This window comes from Perca fluviatilis, chromosome 5 (assembly GCF_010015445.1).
Source record: "Perca fluviatilis chromosome 5, GENO_Pfluv_1.0, whole genome shotgun sequence".
NCBI lineage: Eukaryota > Metazoa > Chordata > Actinopteri > Perciformes > Percidae > Perca > Perca fluviatilis.
The window spans coordinates 30659269-30668287 of NC_053116.1; positions in this window are offsets into that span (position 1 = coordinate 30659269).

Genomic DNA, 9019 nt, shown 5'->3' on the forward strand with positions numbered 1-9019 from the left:
TCCTTGAAGCTATCATTTGTTTGCAACTTTTGAGTGACGTAACGTCGTCCACGTACGCTTACACGCCTACAACAGAACGGGGCAGGGGTATGTTCACGATGGACACGTTTTGAAAAGTTTTTGTCCAAGAAATTGTTATACAGTTGATTTATTACACATCTTTAGGTCAGGAATGGGGAATTATGTGCCACGAGTGCCTGGTTTTATTGATTAATGCTGCTTTACACAGAGACGCGGGACCCAGTGAAATCCTCTAGATAGATGGATAGATGGATAGATAGATAGATAGATAGATAGATACTTTATTGATCCCCAAGGGGAAATTCAAGGTCCCAGTAGCTTAAAGACATCACACACAACATACACATACATCATAAACAGCATGTTAAAATAACAAATAACAACAAAAAAATACATGAATAATATGGACTATAAAAGAAAAGATACTAAATAAAAAATCCACATGAATATACCAAGGGATGTATAAACATGAGATGCTTGCAGTGACAGGGCAGGTAAGGTGCTCTATGGTAAGGTGCTCTATGAGAGTGTGTGTCATGGTGGTAGTCCAAATAAGTCCAATAGTGCAAGTATATGTAGACATAGTAATATAAAAATAGCAGTGCAAGGATACGTTTTCAAAAAGACAAAATATGGGCATTATAAGGGACCACGCTACAGTCTATGCCATAGAGTCTATGCCTGCGACCTATGCCTGTGACACAAGATCCAAAATCAGAGCTAGTACAACTGCTGGCCAGTAGGTGTGAGTGTAACATTTATTTTCTCTTTTTCTGCTGTTCTGTTTCCACAACCCTGATTATACCAATTATTTTTGCTTGTCACTTCAATTAGCTGAATGGTTGCTCTTTTCATAATGTAGGCTAGAGTATCCTGAAATGTGGCAGAGTTACCAGTCAAATTGAGCAGTAAAGCAATAATATGCCTTTTTTTTAATTATTATTATTTGGTCGCCTTCTATCCACACACATTTATGAGTTGGTCCAAGGTCCATATGGATAGTCTGTCTGTCTGTCTGTCTGTCTGTCTGTCTGTCTGTCTGTCTGTCTGTCTGTCTGTCTGTCTGTCTGTCTTTCTGCTAAATGCTTTCTCTCAGATGCTTGGTGGCAGCAGAATGAGGACGGTTGCCTGCCAACCAGCCTCACTCAAGAGCATGGCAATGGTAGCACACTGGAATAATTTGATAAGATGTTGCCAATGGCTAAGAATGCACCAGAAAACACCATTGTTCAATGGTGTGTGGTTAATACATGGATTTTAATAGCAGTAGAGTCACACGCATTAAAAAGAGAAGAGCAAGAGACACTTAAAAGACCAAGGCCAATGCATTTGGAATGACTGGAAATAATTTTTTATGTGCAAGGGAGATAATGCCCTTTGAGTCATTCAGTACCATACTCACCATGTGTATATTTAGCATAGTATAGTTTAACATAGTGAGTACAGTAAAATAGTAGGCTACAGAAAAATGAAATATAGTAAAGCTAAAATGTGAGAATGTTATCATCTAAGAGTGAGGGTTAAGTGTTCTGACATAGTTTGATTCAATGCATGTCAGTGACTCTTTTATTTGCTCTTCATTTTAATATACACTCTGATCACTGTGCTGTTGATCTCTGACTTTCTCTTGGGCATTTTCAGACTGTTTGGCTGCTCCTCTCCCACTCCCTTCCCATTTGTTTCATCAGCTCCAATGTACTGTACTTGGCACCGCTCTCATCTTCCTTCATGGTTTCCAGTCTGAATTCTATGCAGTGACAAGAGAGCAAGGCAAATACCGGAAAAGTGTCCAAGGGCGGATTAAACTTCCACCAGGTCTTCGCGTGGAGGAACTGTTAGTACAATGTGTCTACTTTGTCAAAATAAAACCCTGGCCTTGTCACAGAGGAATCTCCAAACCTACGTCTTCTGTATTTGTCTGTCTCTGAAAGGCATCCTGTTTATACAGCCTACTGAACATTCTCTGGTGTATCATTAACAAGACTTAATATGTAGCAAAGCCACAGCTTGATTACAAAGGATATACAATAGCACATCTTTATTTGGAATGTCTTTCTTGCATAGTATAAAAATGATTTCTACATTAAACACAGCAAGTATATAATATGCAACTAACTTTTTTATGATATACGGATAAGAGACATTGTGAAAGAAGAATAGTTGAATAGGACCCATAACAGTTCTCATATTACAGACTTGTCTATAGGCAAAATAAAATCCCAGAGTCTGACTTTGAAAACCTTCAGTGTTGAAAGGCAGTGATAGAAAACATAATTTTAAGTGAACCCCTGATGTACCTTGTACAAAATCCAGGCTATTTGTACACCTGCACTCAACATCCTTGGTAACAGTCTTATACTTCTGCTGTTACCAGTGTTTTAGTTTCTGTAGCTATGGTGGCATTAAAATAACATCCAAAATTCCTTGGAATGCCTAAAATCATACATGAGCAGTGTTTTGCATCACTAAATATTGTACAGGTAGTCTCACTGTCAGTAACTATTTTAATAATCAATGAATCGTTTAATCGTCTAATTTCAAGCAACATTGACTGATTGCATCTTTTTAAATGTTAGGATGTCATGCTTTTCTTTGTCTTTGATGATAGTAAAGTAAATATTTTTGGGGTTTTGGACTGTTGGTTGGTAAAAACAAGCATTTTAAAGAGCCCTCTAGCCATTCCAAATGTCACTTTTAAGTAGCTAATAAAAAGCCTAAGAGGTCAGAAAGTAAGTTGTGATGTCACATCACAGACTTCATGATGAAAGAAAAAGAGTCTATACTGCAATGCCAGTGGATTCTGTCCTTACAATACAAGAGAGCACTTGGGTGCAAACTGAGGCTGTGAATGGAATGTCCTTTTTATTGTATATTGCTGAACTATTAGTTAACAAAGCAGAATTCTTAGTTCTCAGTTACTCTTTTTAAACATTTTTGGAAACAACCAGCAGAGCCTTTCAAGAGGGCTTCAGGCTCATTAGGGGTAAAGTTTCTCACATGCCACTGGTGTCAGACCCTCCTGTGCTGTTAAAATGACCCATAAAATGTTCTTTCAGTCAGCTTCTTCATAAATCAGGAAACTCTTAGGTAGTTGATGAACCTGCCATCTTTTCAACTTTTTTTTTAATCTAACTTGCCCCGATGAGTTTGTATTCATACTAAGCAAAAAAGATGAGTACATGGTATCCTCTACCTATAACCCTCCAGACATTTCAAATGTCACTTTTCATTAGCTCAAAAAAGAGGTCAGAAAGTAAGTTGTGTTGTCACATCACAGACAGGCTGTGCGAGGCTGTACAGTACTTTGACACAGCGGTGCATCGAGCTAAATACCAAATTCAGGCTGACATGCTCACAGTGACAATGCTAACATGCTAACAAGAATAATGTTTACCATGTTCATCATCTTCATTTGGTTGGTTAGCATGCTAACATTTGCAAATTAATAATAATAATAATAATAATAACAATCATAATAATAATATCGGACATATTAAAATTTAGACTGATGAAAATGTGATGGCACTCCATCCAATAGTTGTTGAGATGTTTGCTATCCGTAGAGCTACGATGCTAGCGTGGCAAAGAAAAAGAAAATAGTGTAGGAGATTGTTAAACTAGCAACTTTAGGTATAAATTACTGATACTGTTTTCAACCACAGAAGCTTAAGAACATTTTCCAAACGAATAAGACAAACTCTTTAACCTAACCAGCAACCCAGACGTCTCACACATCACCCATCAATCTCCCTTGGGCTAAAACTCCTCTTCCCTTTTGTATTTGAGCTATGTCACTTAATCTGCCAGTGTGTGTGTGTGTGTGTGTGTGTGTGTGTGTGTGTGTGTGATCAGTTTTACAATGGATTACTCATTGAAAAACAGACAGTCAGACAGGCAGAGCTCAAGTCAGACAAGTTCAAACACAACCCCCGCCTCCCCCCTTCTTCCCCCTACCATACACCACTATCAGACAATATCAGGTTTCTTCCCCTATCTGTCACCTTGACACTCGACAGGAGGGGAGCTGAGTGAAATCGAGACAGAGTGGACTGTGTGACCTGTGTGGCACTTTGGAGGGCGTGTTATGTGTGCGTACGGAATAAAGAAAGAGCAGGAAGTGGGAAAAATAACAGAGAAAGGGGTGAAACTATGAGCGTGTGTAGAACGCGCCTGGAAGTGAAAGGCCCAGACTTAAGTGGGGAGGCTGCGGATGTGGATGACAGGGGATTGTGTTAACAGGCAGGATGGGCCCGACAGCAAGGCTGTCATCTTTCTGTCATTAAAGCACGGTCGGATGTTCATCACACACCTGGTGAGGTGCTGGAGTAAAAGTTTGCATCCCGGACAGAAGTTTCAACCTCTCTGATATATCTGAAGCACAAGTATCAAGACTCTGATTTGACCAGGTGGACAGATTGCGACTTTTGAACAATATATGAGCCTTTGAGTACATTGTTTTTTTTATTTGTGCCCTCCTTTAGAGCGAGCGGATACAAGAGAGGGGGTGGTTTGCCTCACTGATAGCTTTGATAGTTTGCCAGGTCCTCCACCAACTCAACCTGCCCTAACAGATTCCACTGCGGATGTACTTGTAATAACAACACATCCCTGCCTCTTTAAACTTTCAGACATACCACAAAAGTGACTTCAGCTACCTTTTGTGTGTGCATTTATACTGCATATGCATGTGCACCTCTGTCAGTTTACATGTGAGGACTTGTGTACATTGCTTGTTTCTATGTGTTTGTATAGTATGCAGGAGTGTTACTAAGGGTGGAAGGCAGCTGGGACTGCTGAGGAGGGAGTGTGCGTACAGGGTGAGAAGCAATAAGAAGGGGCGAGGAATCACAAAGGGAGGAAAGAATGGAGAATCCAGCTGTTGTCTATTGTGGCCAAAACACTTTGGAGGACCAGCTGAAATGAAGATGGCGAAAAAGAAAAAGGACACTGATGGGCTTGCTATATTAAAAACAGTTCAGCATGGGGATGATTAGAGGAGTGGAGGGAAAATAAAGGATATGATAGAGAACATGAGCCTGAAAAGGGAGGAAAGGATTTATGAGAATCCTTGTGATGTGAATACAGACCCAAAAACACTTCAGCACAGTACTGGATTGTGGTTGTCTGTTTGTGTGAGAGAGAGAGAGAGAGAGAGAAATGCCTGTTACATCCAGCCAACGGTAGCCTACCATGCTCCTTCCCACAGGCTGCACGAGAGAAAGCCAGCGCTCGGAGAACTCTGACATCGATGAGTCACGGCCACTGACCTTTCTCATGTGGTTTCTGAATAAGTGGGATTATAGTATTTCTCGGATTATAGTGTGCACTAGACTTTCTTTGAGCAGTTTGGGCTTTTGGATGGAAGTCCTTACAGTACAAGAGAGCACTTGGGGGCACACTGAGGCTGTGAATGCAATGTCCTTTTCATATTGCTGAACTATTAGTCAACAAAGAAGAATTCTTAGTTCTCAGTTACTCTATTTAAACATGTTTGGAAACAACCAGCTGAGCCTTTCCAGAGGGCTTCAGGCTCATTAGGGGTAAAGTTGCTCACATGCCACTGGTGTCAGACCCTACTGTGCTGTCAAAATTACCCATAAAATGTTCTTTCAGTCAGCTTCTTCATAAATCAGGAGACGCTTAGGTGGTAGATGAACCTGCCATATTTTCAACTTGTCTATCCAAATTCCCAATGAGTTTGTATTCATATTAAGCCAAAAAAAGATGAGTACATGGTATCCTCTACCTATAACCCTCCAGCCATTCCTCAACACAATAAAACCATTGTGTGAGCAGAACTCTCAAGATGAGCCAAGCAAGCTAAAGAGGGAACCTCCATCGACCCAACTTGGCACAACCAGAGGCAGCCTGTGACATTTTACTGTGGAAACATGCAGTGGGTGTTGGCCTCACCAGTGTGAAGATTATTGCAAAACAGATGTTCTAACTAGCGAGATGGAGCTGTAGACCTCGTTTTACTCCAAGACAGTGAGCAGACATGGGTGCTTCTGTCCAAACTTAAACATACACTGAATAATTCTGTGAAATCGTGGTTCAGCTTCGAACCCAACAGTTGCTTGTGTTTAATGTAGCTTGTCACATTTGTTTAGGGAAAGCAAAGATTGAGCATTTCCCTGGATGCAGTTAGGTCTTGGAACACAGGGAGATATCCATTTTTAGTTTCAGGTTGCTCGAACAAAACAAAATGTTCTAAAAAGGTAAATGCTTATAGGAAACGCCTTTATATACACTGCGTAAAAGACGAGACCCACTGTGGACATACAGGATGTTGATCAGTGGAGGCAGGAAAGTGCCACTGACGCAGGACCAGTGTTTGTCAGTGTTGTTCAGGAAGGTAGTGGGCACTTGGCACAATTCTGGTCTTCTGCACATCCCAGCGATGGGAAGTCCCTCTGACTTTCCTGTCTGTATTTATAGTTTGATGGCTTTTATTTATGTGCCGTGCCAAAATCCAATACGCTGGAGGCAAATAGTGTTCTTGGCTCTGCGTTTGAGCTGTTTGCCTGAAAGGTCCAAATGTAGATTCTGCTAAATATTTTGTCTGAGTTTCCCTCTTATCGCTCTTATACCTGCATCCCCCTTGTTCCTCTCCCTAATCTCTCTCTCTCTCTCTCTCTCTCTCTCTCTCCTCGATCAGTGTTTTATCTAGCCCTTTCCTTTTTCATCTTTTTGTGTTGCAGATTCTTTTACTAAGAGACATTTCTTTTTTTCTTCCTCAAATCTGCACAAAACCCAATGGTTGCTATACCAAGCCTCAAATACCATAGACCAGCAAAAAGTAGAAAAAATACTGGCAAATATAGATCCGTGGAATTCACTTAACCACAGACAGTGGCATTCCAAAATGTAGCCAAATCCTTGGCAGCCAACGTTTAATGGGTAATTACAACTAGGCTGCTATTATGGGCCAAAGTTACAAGAGCCTGTATAAGAAGGCAGTAAAGGCAGTGTTTCAGGCTTTAACCCTCTCCCAAAGGATGGACTCTGTTTCTTCATGTCCATGTTATCACACCCTTAACGCTGTGACGGACAAAATGTCGTAAACTCCTCCATTGATGACATCTCCCTGTTTTCGCCTCTCGTCCCGCTCCACCTAGTCCCTCTGCTGCTGTCTTGCCCACAGCTAAAAGGTGGAGTTTACTGTGCTGTGTCCCTTTTTTCCTTCATACGAGACTGTTATTACTTGTCATCTCACCAGGACTATGATGTTATGTGAGAATGACGAGAAACAAATCACTGTTCAGGTTGCATAATCTGACATAATGATTGAGGCTGCGGAGACAATGTGCTGACATGAGACTGTTGGGTGGAAACAGCTGGTGATGTCGGTGGAGTTCAGCGCAATGTGGAACGCTAACTCGAGCTGCAGTTCATGTGCTTGACACACGTCAGTCAGCTGCATGTAATCTGTCATTGCACAACCTGTGCAATGCTTGACATGATGAAATACATACAGAAATGTGTTCACCTGTACATGTGCACACGCTCATGCGGAGAATATACAGAGTGTGCTCTGTGCATATGCATGTTCAGCTATTTACTGCTCTCTCACACACACACACACACCAGTGCCAAGTTGTTTCAAGTGGGGGTATACTGTGTGTATCTAACTGATTTAAAGCTCGCTGACTAGCTGGGAGAGAACTCCCATCTGAAGTAATATCCAAACAACACAGTGTCGTTGACCATGAGCTTAGGGGGCCGCAGATGTGCGTGTAAGAACTTGTTCAGCCCTGTAGGGGAGGTACCCAAAAACTGCACAGAAATTAATGTTGCATGTCTGTTGCAGCAGGGTGTAAATGGATCACGATCTAAGCAGGGAACTTGAATTCCCAGACACTTGGAGTTCAATTTTAGCAACAGAGCATAAAAGAAGAATTTTCAGAAACTGGACACAGACTTCTGTCATGGCTGCCAAAGTTAAGTTATTGTCAATGTGTTCAAAATGAATAATGGGTGACTCACAAGCCACAAACATAATTGTATATTATAAATGCACAAAGCACAATTAAGTGCTTGTACTTGTCTAATAGGTGGTGCTCTTTTTTACATTGGTTTCCATATAGATGATTCATTGCAATGAAATATAGGTCAGACAGCGCTATCATAATGCTTCCCAATGACTGACTGCACTGTAGTGTTTAGTTACTAGGTGTGTGAATTGGGAAGGGAGTGTTTATTGTCATTGTCTCACTGGAACAATAGAAGTATTTGGACACGATGCGTCACAGAGGAATCTAGACCTTTGAATTCTTGCATCCTCTCCCGTCCATTTATTCCCTCCTACCCCCTTTGTTTCTTTCTTTTTTTCTTTGTCTCCCATTCAGACAGACGCATGCATGCACGCACGCACGCACGCACGCACGCACACACGCACACACACACACACACACACACACACACACACACACACACACACACACTGAATCATACAGTAGGTCCAAAGGGCTGACTGGTAGCCTGCATGCAAGCTGTTGACTATTTTCCACTCTAGTGCTATGTGCTGTGTAATTTCAAAGCTGCACTCCCAGTGGTTTGAATACTGCAAGTATCTGTGGTCTCTCTCGGTAAACCAGAGGTTCCTTAATCTCTTGGATAGCTGAAATTCTTTGCTGTCTTGACCAGACAAATATTGAGAAAATAAGGTAAATATTACTGGCATTGTCTGAAGACTAACTCAAGGCGTACAAAAGATCAATCAAGAGGTCATGCGAGCATTTCAGCAAATATTATATTTCTTTTACAAATGATTTATGTTCTTATTCCTCGGTAAATCCCAATAAACACTCCCCATGGTGTATATGACTCATTTCAAAGATTTATCAGCAAAAATGTCAAGTGAGCTTTTAGTGGATCCCCATTTATATCCCTGCTAATGATGAGACATGACGACTTAAATCTAATTGTGGCTCAGATCCAGGGTGTTGACGCCTGTATGGGGAACACAGCCCTATTTACTATTCTGAGTTACTGGGGA